The sequence below is a fragment of the Ailuropoda melanoleuca genome, chromosome 3 (genome assembly GCF_002007445.2).
Source record: "Ailuropoda melanoleuca isolate Jingjing chromosome 3, ASM200744v2, whole genome shotgun sequence".
Taxonomy (NCBI): domain Eukaryota; kingdom Metazoa; phylum Chordata; class Mammalia; order Carnivora; family Ursidae; genus Ailuropoda; species Ailuropoda melanoleuca.
Window position 1 is genome coordinate 23,880,727 of NC_048220.1, and position 20,479 is coordinate 23,901,205.

Below are 20,479 nucleotides of genomic sequence, written 5' to 3' on the forward strand. Positions count from 1 at the left end.
TGGTTTTATTTTCACTGCTTCCAAAAAGAAATTTTCCCAATTTCCCTTTAGGTTCTGGCATCATGGGGCACATATATTTCCTCTTGGAAGGCAGAGGGATCAGTCTTCAGAGAGAGGAAGGTTGGCGCTGGATGGACCTAGGACAGAAGTAACACAGTCCATGCACCTGAGTGTCACGTTTGCGGTGAGCTTCCAGGTACCTAATCAAAAAAGATCAGCAGAACTGGTGATGCGTTTGCTTTGTTTTTCCTTCCAGACCGATACATTTCCTCATCAGAAGTTTTCCTCCCTAGTACAAAACTCTGAGATGAACTTGTCACATGGGTTCATATTAAACATAAGGGACAAATGTCTTCTGCCACATTTATGCAGAAAGGCATATAAATCCTTCATGAAGTTTCTTATTTTCATATCCAGTAAAAGTAGGGAGAGTGTCCTTTTCTCTTCGTAGCACCAAGTGCAGTCCTATGCCTATCAATATCCGTGTAATGATCGATTAAACCTGTTGCCCCTACTACTTGTAAGGTCCCTAAAAGCAGGGCTGAATCTCTTTTGTCAGCCACAGGACCCTAATCCTAGGGTGGGCAAAGGGATTTGTTGTGCTGACTGGCTGGGTGCAGCTCACGTGCCCAAAGCTGAACCAATCACTTCGTGAGGAAGAGTGGCTCAGGGTTGTGGTTGGCTAGGCTAGGGTCACAGGATCCACCCCAGAAGGGTGGGAGGGGGAGCCCCACCATCTGAAGGAATACTCACCACACTACCCCAAGAAGACTGGCTGCTGTCCTAGAACAAGTTCTCTGAGCTCCTTACGGCAGGGAATGGGTTGGTTTTCAAAGAAGTCCCTGCCCTGTGAAGGTTCTCAGAGGCTGCTGATGGTGTTGGTAGGGAGTCCACTGCAATGCAATGGGAAGGCGTCGGCTCTGTTAGGACAGTCTGAAGTCCATCAGGATTGTTTCTGCACTCAGCTGTAGAAAGAGTTGGAGGGCTACCAGAAAGTCTGAGGGGGTGAGGCTCGGTGCCTATTGACTCATATCTAGGGATGGATCTGCAAAGCGAGGGAGGGATCTCTTTGCACTCTTTTCCATCTGTGAGGAGGGAATTAGAGGCCCTAAAGGTAGAAAGAAACCCCTATGATCAGTGAAGATATTAATTTATTGGAGCATCATTATATTGCACTCTGAGCTTCCTGGAAGCCAAAGCAAAAATAGGAACCATTTGGGCATCTCAACTATTTTCTTTCATGGCAAACCTATCAGCATCTGCATGGAATAGTGGAAAGAGCCCTGATCTTGGGACCTTCCTGGACTGGCCTCTGTCAGGTCAGTGAGTTGAGAGAGCTCATATCCTGTGCCTGTGATTGTAGAGATAGAAGGATGGGTGGTTCCTGATTATTTGGGTTGGAGGCAGACACACCAGCCCATAACCATATTTGGGGCACAGTGCTGGAGAGGAAATCAATAGCCTGCTGTTGAAGGACGTTGAGTGCCATACAGGTCTTGAGTTTGCCTGGAACAGTTTCTCCACTCCCCATTCCTCACTGGGAACAGAACTGGGAGAAGTGGGAAGGCAGAGGACGGGGGAGGAGGAAGCTGGAAAATTAAGTAGGAACCAGATACCACGGAGCTTCATAATCCTTGTTAGGAGTGTGGGATGCTATCCTGAGGCAAAGAGGAGCAGAGGGGAGGTTTAAAGAGTGGAACATCTGGTCACACTTCTCTTTTACAAAGATCACTGTGCCTGGAGAGTGGAGGATAGAGGTTTGAGATGGGATAAGAGCTAATTATTCTGACGTCATCACTCCGACTCTGTCCATCCTTTTCTGTGTCCATCAGTCCGTCCATCCACCATGGGCACAGGAGGCCACAGTTTTGGCCCGAGAATTGTGAAGGTGAGAAGTTGTGACCCCTGCCTGCTGGGAGCTGTCCCTCTCGGGCCTGGGCTGTTTGTCCCATCCTCTGGGGCTTTGTAGCTGGGGTCTCAGCAGCCCTCCAGACGGCAGCTTGCTGTGTGGGGAGACGGGGTGCCCAGAGCCTGAAGGGGCACAGCCACTGCTGCAGACAGACAACCTGGGGAGCCAGCTCAGAGAACAGGCCTGTCGGAAGCTTTTAAAATAATTACCTTTGCTTGCTTTTGCTGCCTGGCTGATGGCAGCCTATTAGCCCTGAGTTGGAAATTCTGAATTGTTTCATGACAATTGAAAATATGATTGGAGGCCAGGAGGGAGCTGCTCATGAAATATTGATGTTTCTCTGTGTTGCGGGGCTGCTCCCCCTTGGCCGGGGAGCCTTGGGTGCACAGGACTGGTTGCTCCCCCGCCCCGGGACTCCTCAGGCTGACTGCCCTGAGCTCGGGAGACGGGAGTGTGTTTTTGTGCCAAGTTGTGAGGGTGGCTTGGGGACCTGCACCTCTAATGCCTCACTCCAAGCTGTACCCCCAGCATTCTAGTTTCACTATCAGGGCCAAGCAGGATAGAACTTGGGGACTTGAGGGACGCCTGGGTGGCTCAGTTGTTAAGCGTCTGGCTTCGACTCAGGGCATGATCCTGGGGTCCTGGGATCAAGCCCCACATCAGGCTCCTCTGCTGGAAGCCTGCTTCTTCCTCTCCCACTCCCCCTGCCTGTGTTCCCTCTCTCGCTGGCTGTCTGTCTCTCTGTGTCAAGTAAATAAATAAAATCTTATATATATAAAGAAAAAAAGAACTTGGGGACTTGAGATGTTCTGTGTGCCCATGTCTGGCCCAGGTTCCTCCTTGGCACTCAAGGCTCATCTAGAGTCAGACTGGGTGGGAATCCTAGTTCTGCCCCTTAGCACTGTGCGTCTCACTTTCTCAGCCTTTCCATGGGGGATCCTCAGAGTTCCTGCCTTGCAGGGCTGTGAGGTATAGGGAGGCCCTTGTGTGCGGGGCCTGGCCTCATCCACAGGCTCCTGAGCTCGTCAGGAGCAGCCCTCAGTACGTGCTGGGGTCAGGTCAGGGCTAGCTAGAGGAGTCTATACTGGATCCCCAGGCCTTTACAGCCCTTCTCCTCCGCACAGTGCTTTGAAGTACTTTGTGTTTTCCCTTCTCTGTAAGTTCTAAATAGATAGGGGTGGGAAGGTGTGTGCTGGCTTGGCAGGCACCCCTGCTGGATGAAGTGCCCTGAGATCTTGGTGAGGGACCCTACATGCCCAGCCCAGGCCTTTGCTCCTTGAGGTGAGGCTTTGTCGTGGCAGAGGAAGCTGGTGGGTAATGGCTGCCTGGCCGCCTGCCCTCAGAACCTGCCTGGGACATCAGGACAAGGGCCCCTCCCTTTTTGAGGGCAAGGTACATGGTTCACTTCTCATCCTGAGGGGTGGTGTTTGCCCATTTCATAGATGAGGACAATGGAGGCCATGGTTCTTTCCTTCCTTCCACAGTCAATACTTAAATACCTGTCTTATGTGCTGGCCCTGAGGGGCACAGGGTTAACGGACAGCCCCAGTGCAGCCTTCATAAGATGGGATCTAAGATGAATCTGTCTTTAGAAGTGGTGCCGGTTAGGAGTCTGGAGACAGAACGGGGGCAGCGAACTTAATACAGGGGTCATGGAAGACTTTCTGGAGGAAGAGACCTTCCCACTGAGCTGTGGGGCTAGGGTGAGGCAGGGTAATGACAAGCTAGTGAAGGAAAGGCTCAGCCTGGATGTTCTTATCCATCTGAGGACGGGCAGAGCCCTCAGATCCCACCTGTCCCTGCTGCCGCAGTGGTAGCCTGGAGAGGCACCGAGAAGGGCCCCGCAGCTTCAAGGTGCTCAGTTCCTTGCCTGTGGGCCTCTCTGGGCTTCATTTTCTGTCTTTCTTTTCTTCTTTCCTTCCTTCCTCCTTTCCTTCCTTCCTTCCTTCCGAGAGGGAGAGAGAGGTGGGGGGGAGGGGCAGAGGGAGAGGGAGAGAGAGACTCTTAAGCAGATTCCCTGCACTAGCCCGACACTGGACTTGATCTCACAACCCTGAGATCATGACCTGAGCCAAAATCAAGCTTAACCAACTGAGCCACCCAGGTTCCCCTAGGCCTTATTTTCTTTGAAAAATAGGAAGTTGGATTGGTTTTAGCAGCACAGCACATTTTCCAAATGCAGCTTAACCAGGACTCTTCGGTAGGTGAATATAGCTCTGGTTGAGGTGGGTATACTTGTAGGCTCATGTGCCCTCCCCCTGTAGCCCCATCTGGCCCTGCTGGCACCCTGAGGAAACTCAGGGCCCCCTGGACCATAGTTTGCAAGCATCAGGGTAAGGAGCCTCCCCCTGGGCTGTCCAGTCCTCGTCTCCTGGACCCTGGGGGTGGCCAAGAAGGTCTCTCTTCAGTCCTGGGGGCAGGAGCCCCATGGGCCTGCTGTTCCTTGCTTCTTTTTAGTTTCCTGATAGCCATTTGGGATTCAAGTCAGCAAGCATCTATTGAATACCTACTGGATGTGTGCACAGGGGCTAATGCTTCTGAACACCAGCTGTATGCTAAATCCATATGGGGCTCTTCGTATTGGGTCATTTTCTTATCACAGCCAGCTGTCAGCCTGGTTTCCAGCTCAGGGAGAGGAGAACTGGGAGAGGCTCAGTGACTTGCCCAAGATCACGAATCATAGTGACATTAACACCAGCTCCCGGGGATTAAGCCCCTGGTGCGTGCCAGGCCTTTGCTGATGTGTTCCTGTGCATTAGCAGCTTCATTTCCTCAGAGCAAATCTGTAAAGCAGGTGCTGTTTCCATCTGCAAGGATCGAACAAGTGCAAGCCCAGAGCGGGGCAGGAGATGGGCCTGAGCCTCTGGACTCTGCCCGCCCAGCCTCTCACTCCCTCCTGTCCTGTGCTTCGGGATCAGAGGCAGTGTGCACGTGTGCCTTCAGGTGGGTGAGCTCCCTCCCGTTTCCCACTGTGCATCTAGGGAAACTGAGGCTCAGAGACTCTCTTCCCTCAGAACATCTCTGCCCTCGGGGGCCTCCATCTAGCACAGGCCTCCATGTGTCTGCTTCTTGGTAGGGACTTTAAATTCCAAGTCTGGCTTCTCCGCAGAGTATTTGCCTTTCTGGGGGCTGTCTGCCCATCTGGCAGCATCCGGCAGGACACGCTGACCCTGGTTGGCTGGGCACCACCCTCCTGAGGAGTTCAGGACCCATAGAGAGAGAGCTGGGGGGTGAGCCAGCGGCGGCTGCTCCTGCCTTCCCATCCCTGTCCTTCTTTTGGGTTCTAGCTCACACTCAGCACCCCAACCACAGAGCTTGAGTTCCTGCAAGCTGTCCTTCCTCCCCTCTCCAGACACCTCAAACTCGCTGCCACTTAGAAGTGACTAGCCCATGGACGGGGCCTGCTTGTGATTTTTTCGCCTTGGGGCAACTGCATGATACTGACAACTGGGTGGGATTCATGTAGTGGGGAGGGAGGCTGGACTTTTGGTGGATGGAGAGACACCCACCCTGCTGTACCTGCAGGTGGGGCCGCGGAGGATGGGGCTCCCTCTGAGCCTTAGGGGCAAAGCTTGTCTGTGCACAGAGCCCAGCTATCTGCCTAGTAGACAAACACACAGTGAGGGGACGAGTCTTGACAAATGTTTGCCAAGTCCCTGGCTGACTTGGGAGTCAGGAGTGAGCTTGTTTGGCAGAACAAAGGGGAGAGCAGCCTGCAGAGGGCCATAAATAGTGAGGAAGGAGGAGCAGCCGGGCCAGAAGGCTCAATGGGACCTTGTCCTAGGCTGGTGCTTCTCCTGAAGGATGTCTCCATCCTCTCTCAGAGCTCTGGACCGGCTGGCTGCAGCCCGGAACATGCCGATGGCAGCCTTCCTGCCCCCTTGAGCTGCATCTCCCTGGGAACCCTTGGGAGCTGGGTCACCTGCTGGGAGGTCAGTGTGACCTGCACATCCCAAGGTCTCCTTCCTCTAGGAACCAGGAAGTTTGGCTATTGTCAGCAGTGCCAACACTTCCAAGGCAGGGCTGGTCTGGCACTAGCTTGTGACTCTTGGATGTACCCAGGCCGAAGGCGCCCAACGCCCTCACTATCCTGGAAGGGTACAAGGTGACCTTCCTCTCTCTGCCCACAGTCCAGACAGATATGGCCACCCATTTCTTCTAAGGAGCAGGGCAGAAGGGTGGAGGGCAAGATACCCTAGTTGGACCTCAGTATCCTCAGCTTGATGTAAGATTCTTCTGCTTGGCTAGCCTCTAGTCCCTGGTTTACTGTGGGCATCAGGTGTGGGTCAGCAGGCCTGGGGATAGGAAGAGGCAAGATTTCCTCTGGAGCAGATGGGGAGGCCGTGTAGGAGAGTGCACGGAATAGGTCAACACATGGAAAATGGGGAATGTGGAGAGTGTATGGGAGTCTGTGAGTTTGGTTTAGTTCAGTGTGACCAAGAGCGCAGAGGATGATGGGGGTGGGATGGGAGCTAGGCCAGGACAAAGGATCCCCTGCAGAAATGGGGAGCCATGGCAGGTAACTGAGCTGGGAAGTGGTCTGAGCAGGGCCTTGCTCTAGGATGGTGAGGAGAGGGTAAAAGACAGGTGAGGTGAGCCTGAATGAGAGGCTAGAGGTTGGCTGCAGAGGGCTCCTGCCTTTTCCCTCTGGGCTGGGGAAGGAGGTCCTGAAACGGGTGGGGGTGGATGGGGGGAAGCCCAGTCCCTGCCTTTGTTCCGATGATCTGGCCTATTTCACAGGGCTAGGCTCCTTTCTTTCTGAGTAGAGGTGGCCCAGAGCCCCAGGCTATGGATCCCTGGGCCCCACACCAGGGAGCTGGTGGGAACTCAGTGCCTCACTCTCACTTCTGATGCTTGCCGTTGATTCTGTTTCCCCTGTACCCAATATTCTCCAAGGTGCCTGCTCCAGGGATCCCTAGGAAGGGGAGGGGTGGCCAGGAGGTCTGAGAAACAAAGTCTAGGTGCTGTCCCCTTCCAGGGCCCTGTCACATGTCCACCTGGAGCTCCTGTCCAAGCTTCCCTGGATGTGCACCTCAGTTTGGAGGTGAAGCTGGGGGCCTCAGGGCCTAAGAGGGGAAGGGACTCAGCCAAGGTCTCACTCCTTCATTCAGCACTTCATTGGAACCCTACTTGGCTGGGGGTCCATCTGTGGCAATGGTGAGGTCATGGAGAAGCCCGCTTCAGCCGTCAAGGAAGGGCAAGAAGGGACTTGGGCTGTAGCTGGTTTGCACCGTGTGGAGGGGTAAGGGGGCATAGGCCACCTGGAAGGCTTGTGGCTCACCCTGTTGGGGGATAGAGAAATGCAGCGCTCTGGCTTTTGTGGGGCTGGGTCCTGGGTTCTGGCTGCCTGCTCACCCCTCTCTGGTGGGCCAGGGTGGGGCTGGGTGGTAAGGTGGGAAGAGGGAAGCAAGGTGCCCACCTCTTTGCTCAGGTGGGGACATTTGACCAGTGCTGGTAATGCTAAATTTCTTGAGTTCAGTCTCTAGTCTTCATCCCGATTTGATTTTTTGGGGGTAGTTTCATTGCATGTACTTAAAAAAAAAAGGCCATCTCAAAGATCAGATTGATGAATGGTTCAGTCTCTTGATTTTGGTGGTGATCTCGTGCGTTTACACACATGCTGAGATGACAGGATACTACACACCCTTGAGAGCAGCGTCTGGCTTCCTGGGGTGGTGTTGTAACACAGGAATGGGAGATGTAGCCACTGGGGGACTAGCGGGAAGGGTCCACAGGCCTGTTTGTACTATCTCAGCAACTTCCTGTGAATCTATATTATTTTAAAATAAAATGTTGAAAAGCCAGTTTGGGGTTCTGCTTGTGGGGTCGAGGGCATGTCCCACAGAGCACAGGAGGAGCTGTTGGGGGACCCTTGGGAAGGAAGGAGGGGGAGGGCCAGGGAGACAGAAGGGGAGATGGAGAGTCATTGGGGCGAGGAGCTAGGGGCAAGGCCTCAATCGCGCTGAGCCCATCAAGGGCTGTGGCTGGGGGACTCACAGAGCTCGAGGGGCCGTAAGCACCACCTGACAGGAAGCGTGGGGCTGAGCTGGGCTGAGCTGGGCTTGGGAGCAGCTGGGAGAAGAAGGTGTGTAGTTTTTTTTTTATTTTATTTTATTTTATTTATTTATTTGACAGAGAGAGACAGCCAGCGAGAGAGGGAACACAAGCAGGGGAGTGGGAGAGGAAGAAAGGCTCCTAGCAGAGAAGCCTGATGTGGGGCTCGATCCCAGAACGCTGGGATCACGCCCTGAGCCGAAGGCAGACGCTTAACAACTGCGCCACCCAGTCGGAGAGGCACGCGCGGGGTGTCTGCCCCCTAGGTGTCCGGCTCGCCCCATGGCAGGTGTCTGCATCCAGGCCCGAGGAGGCAGGTGTCGGAGCCCACTGTGGCCCCTGGAGCTGCCAGGCCCAATTCCGGGTGCCTGGCTCTGGCCTCCGGGTTGCCCTCGAGAAGCAGGTCTGCTCGAGGAAGTGCGGGTAGTGGAGGCAATTATCTGGCCACGTGGATTTACTGAAGGGCAGGCTCTCGGGTCTCTCACAGTTGACACTCCAGGCAGCTGGAAGGAGCCAGATTCCAGGCCATTCCCCTGCTGCAGCTGCTGCTTTGTCAGATCTCCCCAACCCTCCCCTACCTGTCGTCTTCCACTGTGATCCAAGGGAAGTTCCCAGAAGCACTCTAAACTGCTGTCGCCACCTTGCCCCCCATGCTTTACCTGTCTTGGACCCCATATTCAGCATCAGGCTGGGGCTGCCCAGCCTGCAAGAGAGGCTCTTGCTAACTGGATGCCGGGCCGCCATTTTTTCTCCGCCCCTGTGGCCTGAGTCCAGCTGTCTCTGCCTCCTCCGCTCCACGGGGCTCAGGAGCTTCCCAGTGCCAGCCATTAACTGGCTGCAGCCCATGGCTTCCTTTTCCTCTTTCTTTTGGCAAACTCCTACTCACTCTCTCAGTCCCAGCGTGGAGACCCCTCTTCCGAGTCGCTTTTCTGGCCCCCCTCCCCTCGCCATGCTTGTATCTACAATCCTGTTCCCTTTGTACAATCCCTGAGTTTTGCTCTTAGCATATCCTGTATTTGTAGGTTTATATTTGAATTCAGACTCTGGGCTCCCTAGGGGTCAGGACTATGCTTTTCTCCATTTCTGGAACACTGTCCCTTACTCCCAAGCACAGTGGTCCATGTTAGGAGCTCCATAAGGAACACCACCCATGTGGGGTGGGGAACAGGCCCACCATCATTCAGGCGAGGCTGATATGCGGGTTTCAGACTTCCCGGGCATGGCCAGTCTGGGAAAATAAGCAGCGATTACTGGCATCTTGGCTACCTTTGCTGGTGGGAGATCTAGTCACCCAATATGTAGACTGCTGCAATCTGTTGAGCTCCTTCAGTGGGTCCCCCCTGTGCAAAGTTAGGGACTGCTTGCATGGGGCATTTTACAGAGGAGAAAATGAAGGCCCAGAGGGAGTTCCTGTCCAAGACAGCAAGGGGAGGAGCTGGGATTCAGACCCAGGTTGCTTGACGGGAGAGCTCCCCAAACCCCATTTTTTCATAATCCTGGCAAGTTGAGGAGGGTGAGGATGGCAGGGTCCCAGCCCGAGCCTTGGTGTGACCATTGGGAGGCTGTCACGCACCAGGCCCAGCTGGAAGCACCAGGTGATGCCTGGGGAGGAGCCTGGAGACTCCCTGGCTTCGGCGGGTTTTGGGACAGGGGTCTAGAATATCCTCCTGGGGGCTGCTTACTCATCTCAGGAGAACCTTGGGTCCAGTCCCCCCCCAGCCACACTTTCAGGTGCCTGCGGCCCAGTCTGGACTGCCAGGAGTGCCTGGCCCTGCAAATTTACTGCCGTGCTCAGGAATTCCTGTCCACCCCAGATCAGGGTGTCTGGGGCACAGCCGCCCGGACTGGGAGGGAAGCAGGGGTTATCTTGATCTCCAGATGAGGTGGTGTCTGCCTGCGGAGTTGCTGGGGAAGGCTCTTTGCCTTGCATCTTGCTCACGCTCTCCTTCCGGCTCCTGATAAAGAGTCGCAAACACAGGGCTGTAAAGGTGGCCATAAAAACAGAGAAGAAATGCTGGCACAGCTGGCTTATCAAAGCGCATCTCAGACACCAGCCAGCTCTCCTACTTCAAGTTTATTTCTCCTCCTCTGCTTTCTCTCAGAAGGTGTCTCGTAAACAGCTAAGAGGGTCATTTATAAATGTCTTCTGCCTTCTCCCCTCGGCACTGAGGCTGTGGCTTTGCTCTTTCTGTTCCTCCAGGCGCGGGGCTGGTGCAGGCACTCCCTTCTCCCAGGTGCCAGCAGAGATGAGAAGGGGAAGCCAGAGAGGTCCCGCCATCCCCAGACAGGGGTAAGGCTCCCAAAGGTGAGTGATGCTGACATCCTTGGCCCTGGCCCTGTCAACGTCCACCCCTGACTGCCCTGATATTGATGAGGGGGGCGGGGAGCACCCTGCCCTGGGTTGGCCTCAGGGGTTGACCCATGTCACAGAGGGATTCCTGTGGCATCAGAACTGAAAGGATGCTAGAGATGGCCTTGTACACGTCTCTCCTGATTCCATGGAGCCCAGGGATGGCAGGGGCAAGGGAGAGGCAGAGCCAGGAACAGAATGTGGAGGAAACACAGCCTCAAGACCTGGACGGTGATGATCCCTCCTGCTTCTGGAGCGTGTCTCAAGATGAGAAGGGCTTTGATGTTCCCCATTTTGTGCCATCTTTGCAGTGACTTTTGGGGCAGGGAATATTATTCCCATTTTACAGATAGCAGAGAATGGCGCTCCTAGGAGCTAGGTGGCTGGCTTGCCTGGGGGCTCTCTTAACGATGGAATAGCTATGTTCTCTCTTTACCGTTCTAGTCCCTCACTGAGCTTTACTTGTTGAATTTCTTCTCCACAAGAGAGGTTCATAGGAGGTCTCTAAACACAGCCCTCAACCCCACCGCAGACCTGTGGTTCTAGCCTCCTGGCCTGCCAGGACCACAGGCTCAGAGCTGCCGGTGAGGCAGAGTGGGTAGTCTCCCGGGCCTTTCCTCCTCCTTCCCTGGGGGGTTTGGGTTCCTGTCAGCCGGGAGGCTTGTGGATGTGGTTTGCCAGAGCCCCACCAATGGTGAGAGGTACTGAGCACTCTGGCTCATGGCTCAGAGGGTCCCAGATTTCAGAGGTGGGTGTGTGCAGGTAGTCCTGGCGGGTGTCGGAGGGGCCCCAGCCAAGGGAGCAGGAACCTTGTTGGAGTTCCTTTTTCCCTGGCGGCAGCCCGGGGCTTGGCATACAGCAGGAAATGCTAATTGCACAAATTAGTCCCGCCTTGGCTGGCCAGAGTAATTGCACCTGCCTTGACCCCAGAGTGACTTCCTGTTCTGTCCCTTTCTGTTAGAAGGTATGTGTGCATTATAGACTATTATGTCTATATTCTATCTAGAACCCACCCACTGCAGTCAGGTGCGAGAGTTTCCACGTTGGTTGCTCCCCAGCCCAGCAGGACTCGGAGGGTCTTGCTGTCTGCTCCAGCGCAGAAGCAGCAAGCTAGCGAGCGTTCTCCCCTTGCCCGGGGTCAGGAGCTCACTCTGCATTTCTGCATCTCCTGGGTTATCACCTTGCCTAGCTGGTTCTTTCATGTGGCCTGACTTGATGTGTGAATGGTCCTCCAGAAACAGGTATGCCATGTTTCAGGAGAATGGGCATGGCCTTCCCTTGGAAGGAAACAGAGTCTTCCTGGTGGGGGGGCGGGGAGGAGGTGACTTTGCTGGGGGCCACAGAGGGCTGGCGGCAGAGTCGGGGTCACAGTCTCGGCCTCAGTGTTGCTTCCTGCCCCTTGTTTTTTGTGCTTTCCTGGTAAAACTTGCTGAGTGGTTAGAGGAAGGTGCTGCCTGCAGGCTTGTGAGGCCAGGCGGGGGAGGCCCAGGAGCGTGGGGAGGAGGCCCCCGTGTCTGCCCGGTGTCTGTAATATATTTGAATTATCTCTGCAGATGAGCCCTGATTTAGCCGACAGTCTAGAGTAAACCTTAGCTTGAAGACAAATACAATTGACACTGGGCTTGAGTGGTTCAAAGGTTATTGGCACAAAACTGTCGTCTTTGTTTAGCCGAGGGGCTGTATTTATGACGGTGGGGCGGCAGTGCCATCTATAACTTGTCGGCGGCCAGGCTGATGTCGGACCAGAGACAGCCTATTTACACTGAGCCTGGAGTGTAGTTTCTCTGTTGGGAAGTGAAACGGCACTTCTGTTCTTGGCCAAGTCGCCTGATGGGCTGCTGGCTTCATCGGGGTCCTCAGTGAAGCGTGTTGGGGATGGCAAGCACGGCAGGAGGGAATGGCTTCCTGGGTGTGTGCTGTGGGGGGAGCCGGGGCACGAGGCTCTTTGGAAGGACCTGGTCAGTGCGTTTCACTTTGACCCCTGAGTGAAGGGCCACATGCATAGGAGTAGGAACTCTGAGTCTCTGGGCCCCAGGGCCTTGATGTCTCCTGTGTGTCTTGGCTGCTGTGGTTAGTTTGGGAGAGAGGAACGGTGGGTAAGTGCGGCCCTGCAGAGAGGGCTTCGTCTGCAGTGCGAGGCAGCCATGTGTCACGGACAGAATTCCTCTGCCGAGAAAGTACCCCGCGGAAGGATCCGTGGCCAGAGCTGCCAGAGGTACGTGTGTGGTGACTTTCTGGAAAAGAGGACGCAGTCCGTGTCAAGGGCCTTGACGTGTGCTGCTCTCATGACCCGTTCATTCCCCTTCTGGGAATCCGGCCTGAGAAGATCATCGTAGATGTGGACAAAGATTCATGTACCTAGATGTTCACTGCGGTGTTATTTATACTGGCACAGGGAGGAAGCAGCTGTATGGAGATTAATAATGGTTTGTCAATATGATTCTAAGTAGAGGAGGGGAAGATTGTGAAGTGTGTTTACTGTTGTGTAAAATAAAGGAGGGAAATACAACAGAATGTAAGTGGAAGTTAGCACAGAGGATGGGGATTGCGATTTTTAAATTCTCTTCTATCTTCATAGAATATATTTTAAATTTCTCCTAGAGGTGTGTATTACATTTTATTCTTAGGGACAATTACTCAGTGAAAAAACAAAAATTCAAGTTCCCACCCCTTTGGTGGTCTCTGCTGTTCTCTGGGCCTCAGTTTCCCTGGCATAAAATGGGACTCTGGGCCGCTCTTGTTCTGCCCTGGCTCAAGTCCTGAGCAGGGACGGATGACCCTCTGGGCAGCTTTGGTCGCCTGCCCATGATCGCCGTGTCCTGGGGCTGGCGGGTCACCTAATTTCAGTGCCTGCTGGGGCAGCTGCCTAAGCGTGGCCCCAGCCGCCGGGCAGACGGTCAGGGTGGTGTCCACAGCGTTGCCAGCATCTCTGCCAGGCTGGTGAGGTCAGAGCACAGCTTGGGACCCAGGCTAGTTAGACGTCACAGAGCCTCAGGGAGATTCTCAAGTGTCCACGATATAGAACATCACAAACCGCCTTTGAGAAAAAAAAAATCCATTAGCCAGGGGGCCCTTTGGAGGGGTGAAGAAGGAAGGGCTGCAGGCCCTAAGTACCCAAAAGTTAGTTCTCTGGAATTCCAGAAGCTAGTCTGCTGTTAGGGGTTTCCAATGTATGTCTAGAACTTGTCTCTTGGCTCAGCTACGTCTGTCAGCTGGGGACTTGCATGGAGACATTAACTTTTCCCCGAAAGGTCTTGACTTCTGACAGCAGGCAGCTGTGAGCACCATGTCCTTGGGTAGAATAGCTGGGAATGTGGGGTCTTTGGGGGTGTGAACTTGAGAACATGTCCACGAGGAAGAAAGTTCAAGGGCAAATGGAGAGCTGGGCTCAGCTGGTGAGGGAAGACAAGCCTCCATGGTCTCCTCTTGGGTCTGCTGTCTTTAGTCCTATGTCGCCTGCTTTGCAAGTGGAATCATCTTTCTGAACCCACCTCTTAATTGTCACTCCTCCTCTGACTTGGCCCTGCAGAGCCTGTGAATTAAGCCAAGAACGCTTAGTATGGCATTTAGACCTTTCCCCAACTTGGCCTCAACCCATGAACTGTTTTTATGCCCACAAACTTGCTGCTCTAGCTAAGCTGTGTTCTATCCCTTCTCTGGCCTTGAACACACCGGAAGACCTCAGATCCTTTGGCTGGAACGCCCTTCTTCTACTCTGCCGTGTTTAGTCACTGCCTATTTATGGAACACCTGCTATGGGCTGTGTCAGAATCACCTAATAAACTCCTATTCAACCCGCAAAACCCAAATGTCTTCTGGTCTGATATACATTCACCAGCATGACCTTCCAGGTCACTCGTTCTCCACTGTTGATGACGTCTTGTATCTCGTATTCTCAGAGTGTTGTGTCTTCTTTCCCCACTGTGCCATGGTAACTTTCCTCTGTGTTCCTGGCATGAGGCGTCATTCTCTGTAAATAGCTGCTGGGTGTTGTCATACAGAGAAGAGCCATTAGTGAATGCCAACAAAGCAAGTGGGAGGATCTATTCCCTGGAGTTGTAAGGGCATGGGATAATGATAGCACACAGTATCAGCTTACACTTACCAAGCATGTACCATGAGCCAGGCACTGTACTGAGTGCTTTCCATGTATTAGCCTATCGAATCCAACCACAACCCAAGAGATTGGTGTGGTTATCTTCTCGTTTTACCGATGAGGAAACCGAGACAGTTTCCTGTATAGGATTTGAACCTATACAGGTGGGCTCTTAAGCTCAAACACTATTGCTTCTTCCTTACCAGGTATCAAGGTGACAGTTGTCCCCTGGGAAGTGAAGGGCAGCCCCATCCTGGCTGGGTCCTAGCGCTGATGTCTATTGGCAACCTTGCGTGGACGCGTGGTTTGTGGGGGGCACCCTTGGAGGGTAGAGGACGTTCCTGAGTTTGTCTTAGTGAGCTATCTGGGTGTGTCTTGGTGTCTCTTTCCCCCATCCTCACTATCTGCAGTGCGGGGGGGGGGGGGGGCAGCAGCACCTGTCCTTTGTCTCCCCTTCAGGAAATGCATTCATTTTATACGCATATGTGAAGCCTCTACTGCCTGTTAATCTCTTGTCAGGCCTTGGGGGTAGAGTTGTCCCTGTCCCAGTGCAGCATGATCAAGTCAACCGGCGGCGTGGCTTTCAAGTGTGATCCAATGTTGTTGGCCAGGCACACATCCCAGGCGATGCCCACCCCTGCCGGCATTTACCTTGAGCCCTGGGCTAGCCTGGGTGTTTCCAAGGACTCCATGCCTTCCTCACCGTCCATCTGTTTAGGGCTCTATTTGCTTAGTGTCTGGACAGAGACTGAGCAGGAGACTGAACTTTTGGCTAGGTGACACACTCAACCTTAAATCTCTGGAGAACGGATTTTAATCCTATGGTGGAGGGCCCGGCTGGTGACGGCAATTCTTTAATGAGTTAACCTGTGTGGTTGGGAGCCCATTGGTGAGCGGAGGGGCCTGTCTTATCTTGAGACTGATGGTGAGCTTCTCTGTGGTCAGTTCTCAGTACCTACTCCCCTGCTTGAGCCAAAGTGGAGGTACCTTAGACGAAGGACTTGGGGGTGGCCGTGGACTTGGTATTATAGTCTTGGGGCCATCCTAAAAATGTACTTCAGACAGAGTAGTTTAAAATGACAGAAATTCACTCTCACCTTTCAGGAGGCCAGAAGCCTGCATGGTCTCACCAGGAGTGGCTCATTTTCAAGGCTCTGAGGGAGAATCTTTCCCATGCCTTTCTCTTAGCTTCTGGCAATCCTTGGCCTTCCTTGGCCTGTAGAGGCAGCGCGCCGTTCTGTGACACCATCTTCCCCTGGTGTTCTCCTTGTGCATCTGTATCTGAATATCTTTCTTCTAAGGCCACCAGTCCTGTTGGGTCAAGGACCGCCCCCCCCACCAACTCCAGTTTGACCTCCTCTTAACTAATTATGTCTACAGTGACCCTAATTTCCAAATGAGGTCATGTTCTGAGGTACTGGGGAGTGAGGGCTTCAGCATGTCTTTCTGGGGGACACAATTCAATTCATTCCAGAATCCCTGAGGGAAATACTTGGCGACTGCTTTGTAGAGCTGCTAGACTTGAAGCCCTGTTGCCCCTGTCTTCGCAGGGGCGCCCAGAAGAGCTGAGCTGCCCAAGGGGGCCGATTGCGTCCTGAGGAGGCAGGTGTTGGTCAGGGGGAGCCCACCCGGGGTCTCAGCTGGAGGGGATCCTGCAGGGCCTGGAAGGCCTTGGGAGAGGCAAGATGATCAAAGATGACAGAGGGGGTGGGGAGCCTTTCCTCTTAGAAATGCAAATGGCATCTGTGGAGGAAGGGGATGAAAGCAGTTTTTAAAAAGACATTAATCTCCTCACTCATTTCCTTCTGATGGCTGGAGTTGAGTGACAAAGCCTGGTAATTGAAGATGGTGGGGCTGATAATGCAGCAGTAGCCTGGGGAGGGATGTCTCAGGCGGTGAATCACTGTGCACTACACAGATCGGAGTGTCTCCCTGATGGTATCGCGGGCTCTCGGAGCCTCTTGCTGGCACATGAAGGCACACGCGTGTGAAGGCTTGAGCTGAGCTGGCTCTCGGGCTGCCCCGATGCAGCTTCCTGGCCCAGGGAAGTTTTCTGGGGAGCAGCTGCTGCTGCAGGCGGGAGATGAGAGCCCACTCTGTGCAGGCACCCTGCAGGGCTGGGGTGACAGTGCCCGGTGCACATTGTCTGTTGATGGTGTCTGTGGATGGTAATGTGAAAGGCTCAGCCTAGGAGCCTCAGTGCTTAGACCCAACCCCCGCGAGGCCCCCCAGGGCTTTCCACAGCCCTCTCCCAGTGGCTTGGAAGGCACAGCCAACTCTGAGCCCATGGGGGCACCTCTATGCAGGATGCTGTTGGGTCAGTGTGGGTCCTCAGGGGTGACTTGTAAACGCCCTCAGCCCTCCGCTTGTGCAAGTGGATCCCCTATCCTCGGCCAGACCCATGGGCTGCAAGAGGACGCTTCAAGGACAGGGAGGCAGCAGCAGGTAGAGAGGAAGCTGGGGGAGGCTTACAGGCAGGGGAGCCCCCCCACCCCTACACCCTTTCCGTGACCTCTGATGGCCGACACCTGGTCCGTGTTGCTAGCACCTCGGACAGGTCCAACCGCCGGAGCCGGCCCGGTCTGAGCGGTGGCGATGAATGAATGCCCTCTCACCCACCTCCTTCCCGGAACACTTCCAGTGTGGGCGCTGAGAGGCCCCCCGAGGGTGCCGCTCTTGGGTGTGTGCTATGGACAGCGTGCTGAGAGGCTGGGGAGGAGATTTGGGGCCACTGTGTGTGTGTGTGTGTGTGTGTGTGTGTGTAGGTAGGTAGGGAATATTCAGTAATGCATTCACTCATTCATCCAATTATTTGTAATTATTCATTTACAAGTGCCCATTCACTGTGATTCTGGGGGTCAAGGGTGGGAAGAAAACCGACACGGTTTTTCACTCACATGGAACTCACAGCTCGGAGAGGGGGACAGATGTGACTCCAGCAGTCACACCAGTAGACACAGATGTTCTGATGCCAGGTAGGAGGCGCTTTGGGGGGATGGGAACTCTGCTGAGTTTCGTTGCTGATTTGTGACTTTTCACTTCATGCCGGAATATTCACACTTATTTATCTGAAGGTCCCTTTGTGGAAGTGATTTCTGGCGTATCTGACAGCAGAGCCGCTGGGGACGTTCCGGATCTCTGTCCCCAGAGGCCTCAGCATCCTGGGGAACACTGCTCTGGGTGCTGGGGGGCTGGACAGTCTTGCAGCAGGGCAGTGAGATGTTGGAAGTGCTGTAGCAGGAAGATGCACGTGGCAGGGTGGTCTGAGCCTGACTGCGGCTGGGAGGATGGGCTGGGTCATGCAAACCCCTGCAGGTGTCCAAGCTGGCTGATGAGAGAAGGTTCTGCCAGAGAGTGCCGGCCTGCTAAGGGGCCCCTGGCTACCCATTGGCTTGGACGGCTCTAAGCACAGACTCTGGCCCTTCCTCTTAGAGCAGGCTGCCTCAGGCACAGAGCTGAGCTCCTTAAGTAGCCCCCCAGGGGAGGCCCTTCTGTCCGGAGCAAGAGGAGGCCGATGGCCAGGGCGGCTGATGGCTCTGGGGCGATATTAGTTTTCTCCTGCTGTTGTAACAGATTACAACGGATTTAGGGGCTTAAAACAACACACATTTATCATTTTACAATTCTGTGGGTCAGAAGTTGATGGGGTCTCACTGGGTTAACATCAAGGTGTCGGCAGGGCGACGTGCCATCTGGAGGCTCGAGGGGAGAATCTGTGTTCTTGTCTTGTCCAGCTTCTAGGGGCCTCCTGCATTTCTTGGCTCGCGGCCCCTTCCTCGGTCTTCAAAGCCAGCAACATTGCATTTCTCTGGCTCTCCTTGCACTGATGCTTCTCTCTGACCGCTGGGATATGATCCCTGCTTTTAAGGACTCACAGGATTAGATTGGGCCCACCCAGGCAATGCCGGATCATCTCCCCATTTCTGGACCCTTAAACTTAATCCTGTCGGCAGAAGCCCCCTTTTGTTATGTAAATCATGCAATGACAGGTTCTGGGGATTAGGAGGTGGGCATTTTGGAGGGGGCCTCAGATGCTTCCCTTCACCTGCTCCACACACCCCCCCCCCGNGCCACTCCCCTGCTAGAGGCTCAGGCGTCTCCACAGCTGGAAACAAGGAAGCACGTGACTTGTCTTTGGCTTCTAGGATGGGATGTCCCCCTGCCCCCCGGACCAGACCCACAAACATGGAAACCCCCCAACCAGAAGTGGATGTGGAGGACCCCTCCTCAGATGGCTGCCTTACCATACCTCACCTGCCTCCTCTTCCATGCCTGCACCCCGTTACTTGGAGTTCCCCAAATGTGCCACGTTCTTTCTTGCTTCTGGTCTTTGCACATGTTTGCTCTGCCCAGAACCCCCTCCCCCTTCCACCTTACTCTCACCCCAAACTGGTGAAAACTGCTTGCCCCTGGCTAAACCCCCTAGAAGGCTGCCCTGCCTCCTTGCCTTCTTGCCTGTGCTGCTGGCTGGGTTGGGCAGCTCCCACGCCTCCTGCCTGAGTTGTCAAGGCCCACACTTGTGTTCACGCCCTCCTGCGAGTTTCCGGAGGTGGAGCAGGACCCTTCTGTCTCTGAGGCTGGTCTGGGCCTGGCCCTGAGCCTGTGACCAATGGGCTTTGTGAAATAAATGAATAAATGAATGAAACAGCTGAGGGAGTAGAGGGCCTGGAATGATGATGGGGGTGGGTGGGTCCTCCCAGCTGTCCAGGATGGGGGCCATGGCTGGTTCACGTGTGTGCATGTGTAGGTGGGGCTGCAGAAGAGATGGGGCTGGATGGTCTCTGGAGGGTCTGGGTCCCTGTGGCCTCGGTCACTTGGTATGATGCTGAGGGGCCTTGGGCAACTTGGACATGGCCTCACCCTCAGGGGTCAGGCGCAGACATCCTGACTGTGAGTACTGCCCGTCCTTGGCTTTTCTACACGCAAGGTGGGTTTTTCTTCGGGCTTTCCCTGCAGCATGTCTGAGCATGGGGCTGGATGCCTGGTGGGGAGGGAGCTGAAATTGTGCAGGCCCTTGAGCAGGAGGGAACACTGGTTTCTGAGCTCCTGGGCTGGGAACCCATTTCTGCAACGGGGAAAAGGCACAGATGCTCTGTGTCCGTCACAGGCTCCTGCTGACCTCTGGATACTTCCTTCCCCAGGAAAGCCCTCGGGGGCGGGCAGTGACCTTCTCTATGTGTCCTCACACAGGGAGACCTTGCTGCGGGGTGATGGAGGCCCTTCAAATGCAGACTGTGGGCTGGGGGAGCACCCCTGTCTGAGGGCCTTCCGAGCAGCACTGTGTGAGCCATACCGGAGCCTGAGGCATCGGAAAAACCAGTAACACGGAGCCTGTCTTTACTTAAAATTTGATATTTTACTCATCGTGGACTTTTGCCTTAATTTTGATTTTAAAAATACCACACAGAAATATTTCTAATCTTTACTAGGTTTTTCGGTGCTTCCTTACATTTGTGTCCCTTATATTTTGTGCCTTGCTCGCCTCCCTCTGGTCCTGGCCCTGCTTCCAGGAGAGGGCTCTGGGATTCTTCCTACCCACAGGAACTCACTCTGGTGTCTGGTCCTCTCTCCTGAGGAAGGAGAAGGGCAGTGTTCATTGGGTGCCCAGGACAGGAGAGGCTGGTGACATGGCCAACTTGGTCTCTCTTAGGATCTGCCATGGCCCCCAGCAGGCGTGAGCGTGCGCTGAGCTGAGGAGGTCCCTGATGGCAGGGGTTACTCTTGGGTCAGCCCCAGCCCAGCACCAAACGAATCCTGCCATTCCTCCTGGGGTTGGAGGCCCAGCCCCTGGAACACCTGGCAGCCCAGACTAAAGACGTCTTCCTCCTGGGGTGTGCAGGAGGCCCAGGGGCATGGAGAGGGGGCAGGAGAGGGGCCTCTCAGAGGCTGGGACCTGAGCAGCCAACCCCAGCAGCTGTGGTTGTATCTTGGTCGCTGGGGAGCTGTGTCATGTTGGCTGTCTGACGACAAGCGGTGTTGGCAGGGCCTGGGCTCCCAGGCCTGATGCTCAGCACACTGTCAGCTCTCAGCAAATAATAAATAATAATAATATCTCCAACATGTTAGGGGA

The 20,479-nt window shown here is 54.5% G+C and overlaps 1 long non-coding RNA gene across 1 annotated transcript; it reads left to right on the forward strand.

The window, feature by feature from the left end:
• The first annotated feature begins 57 nt into the window (after positions 1–57).
• On the forward strand, positions 58–18,911 carry LOC117801467. The gene is made up of 3 exons (XR_004624024.1): positions 58–196; positions 10,164–10,268; positions 18,555–18,911. It is a non-coding gene; the product is annotated as an uncharacterized LOC117801467 (long non-coding RNA).
• The last annotated feature ends 1,568 nt before the right edge of the window (positions 18,912–20,479 follow it).